The sequence below is a fragment of the Solanum stenotomum genome, chromosome 1 (genome assembly GCF_019186545.1).
Source record: "Solanum stenotomum isolate F172 chromosome 1, ASM1918654v1, whole genome shotgun sequence".
Lineage (NCBI taxonomy): Eukaryota > Viridiplantae > Streptophyta > Magnoliopsida > Solanales > Solanaceae > Solanum > Solanum stenotomum.
In genome coordinates, this window is record NC_064282.1 from 61,473,920 (window position 1) to 61,477,331 (window position 3,412).

Here is a 3,412-nt window from a genome sequence, read left to right on the forward strand (position 1 = left end):
TAAATAATAGAAGGGGATATGAAAATCAAGTGGCTGACCATCTCTCAAGGCTCGAAGAATAAGGGAGACAAAAAGAAGGGATGGAAATAAATGATGATTTCTCGGATGAACGCATCCTGGCTGCATCTCATGATTTAATTTCATGGTTTTCTGATGTTGCAAACTTCTTATCAAGTGATGTCTTACCAGAAGGTCTCAATGCGCACCAACGAAAAAAACATTCTATTTTGAGGCAAGGAAATTCTTTTGGAAAGAACCCTACCTATTTAGGATATGTGTTAATGATGTCATTCACCGATGTGTCCCTAAATCTAATATGAGTTGCTACACAAATTCCTATGTCAATTACTTCAATTTAATGCTAGATTAACATTAAAATAGTATTTGAAAACTCTAGAGCATAAAAAATTTATAAGTATTGAACGGGAGGGCAGTGCAATGTTGTCCACATCATGGTGAATGTTAGTGGGATAGGCAGGTATAACACGGTCCCCTTTATTTTGAATGTTAGTGCGACATGGTGAAGGTGTGTCTCATCTAATTTCGGACAATCAATTATAAATACATATTAAGTTAGAATTCTTAGTCAATTATGTTTTGGATTACTTTTGAGAGAGAATACTCACTAGGAGTTCCTATAATCATACAAGGTGAGTTTATACTCAGTCTCAATTATTGTAATATCAATCTTATCATGAATTAACATATGAATCCTCATTCAAATTCATAGATTCAAGAAATTCAATTCAACAGCTTCAAAGAAAAAACTAAGGGAAAAACTTTAGAGTTGGATTACAATCTAGAGTATATTGATGGAAGTTTCGGTATGTATGTTTTTCACGTATTTATACTTTTTATGTATGTTTATTTTTCGTTTATTTGAAGAAACTTATTTTAAAGTATGACTGCTTTCTAAGTATGTCTCATTTGAACATATTTTTAACTATAAGGATTGAATATGGCTTTATACGCGTATGAAACAAAATCTCATCGAGCCTTTGTATTTTGATATCATACTATATTATAAAATATGTATATGTATGTAGTTTTTTCCTATAAATGATATTTGTTTATCTTGATTTCTCTAAAGATGATTATCAGGATCGGATTCTTGACTTTATATCCGACTTGAATTGGGAATGTGTTTTCTAAATATATGTGTGACTTGTAAACATGTCACCACCCAAATTCATATGTCGTGATGGAACATATGTTCTCAACCGATAGGTAAGCCAACCCACTAGTTTTACCAATTTAGTTAAATAAATAAAGTGAAAAGATAAACGACAAGTAGAATATCTCAAACATTAAGTTTTTGATAATTATGAAGTAAAGAAAGCTAAAATACCACCCAAGATTTTGGTGTCATAAGTACCAGAGATTCTAAATACGATGCAAGTCTGAGAAGTTGTAACTTTTTCGATGAGTTGTAACCTTTCTGAAGGGTTGGAACTATTCTGATAAGGCCAAATAAGCACATTGTCATACTATTCTTTGTTGGCTATAAATACAGGGTTCTCTCACATTTTTAAACTACGATTTTTTTGAAGTTTTTTATTCTTCTTTTTCTTCTTCTTAAAACACTAAATTTTGTACACATATTATCTTTAATATTATATTTATTATTTATTTATTTATTCAAATTATATTATATTAAATGCCCACACCTATTTAATGATTTTTTACTTTTAGGCTATTTTTTTGTTTTGAAAGTGTTTGGGTAACTCAAAAAGGGCTTTAAGCACTTTTTAAGGCTCAAAAGTACCAAAAAAAGTCAAAATTTGGGTGTCCTAAACTCATGACTTTTAACTTTTGATTTATAAGTCACTGTAAAAAAAAGCTCATCCAAACACCCCCTAAGACTAAGCCCTCCTTGTATTTCTCCCTTTTTTTAGGATTTATTTACTATCAATAAAAATATCACTAGACACACTCTGTAATGGTATAAATTCACTTTAAAAACATATGATTGGGGGGAAATTCAGAAAAATAAAAGGATAGTAGTCAAATAAATATCTATATCTTTTTCTATCTTCTATACTACCTTAAAAACAGGAACTCCCTAACTAGATGTTAAATTACTATGACACCACAACTTAAAACACATAATTTAGTATACCTTTTATATTTTATATTATATTATATTTATTTATTATTTATATTTATATTTATAAAATATATTAAAAGCAGACACCTTTTCACATTGAAGGGTTGCGACTTTTTCAATGATTGTGATTTTTTTAAAGGTTGTGACTTTTCTGAAGAGTTGTGTCTTTTCTAATAAGGCATAATAAGCACATGTTCATACTACCCTTTGTTGTCTATAAACAGAGGAATGCCCTCACATTTTTAAACTACGAATTTCTTATGTTTTATATTCTTCTTATTCTTAAAACACCCAATTTAGGACATCACATTTTTAAGCTACTAATTTTCAATGTTTTCTATCTTGTTCTTCAAACACCCAATTTAGTACATATACTATATTTTATATTATATTTATATATTTATTCATATTACATTATATTAAAAAGAAAACACCCTTTCATATTGAAAGATTGTGACTTTTCTGAAGGGGTGTGATTTTTTCAAAGAGTTGTGACTTTTTCGATGAGTTGTGACCTTTCTGAACAGTTGTAATTTTTCGAAGGGTTGTGACTTTTTCGAAGTGGTGTGACTTTTCCGAAGAGTTGTGACTTTTCCAAAAAGTTCTGACTTTTCTAAAGAGTTGTGATTTTTTTCGATGAGTTATGACTCTTCTGAACAATTGCAACTTTTATGATAAAGGAAAATAAGCACATGTTCATACTATCTTTGTTAGCTATAAATAGAGGGGGGAGGGGGGTTAATTGTCTAAGTTCTCTATTCTTCTTCTTCTTAAAACACCCAATTTAGTACATATTCTACATTTCATGCTATATTTATTTATATTATATAAAATAAATTTAAAGCACACACCTTTTCATATTGAAGGATTGTGACTTTTTTGAAGGGTTGTGATTTTTAAAAGTGTTGTGACATTTCTGAAGGATTGTGACTTTTCCAAAGAGTTATTACATTTTCGAAGGGTTGTGACTTTTTCAAAGAGTTGTGACTTTACCAAAGAGTTGTTATTTTTCTAATAAGTTGTGACCTTTCTAAAGGTTGTGACTTTTCTTATAAGGCACACTAAGCTCATTTTCATCCTACTCTTTGTTAGATATAACTAGAGGGATCCTCTCACATTTTTAAACTACAAATTTTCTATGTTTTATATTATCTTTCTTCTTAAAATAGTAAATTTAGTACATCTTTTATATCCAATAATATATTTATTTACTTATATTATATTTCAAGTAGGCACCTTTTCACATTGAAGGATTGTGACTTTTTTAAAGAGTTGAGATTTTTTCGAAGGGTTGTGAATGAATTT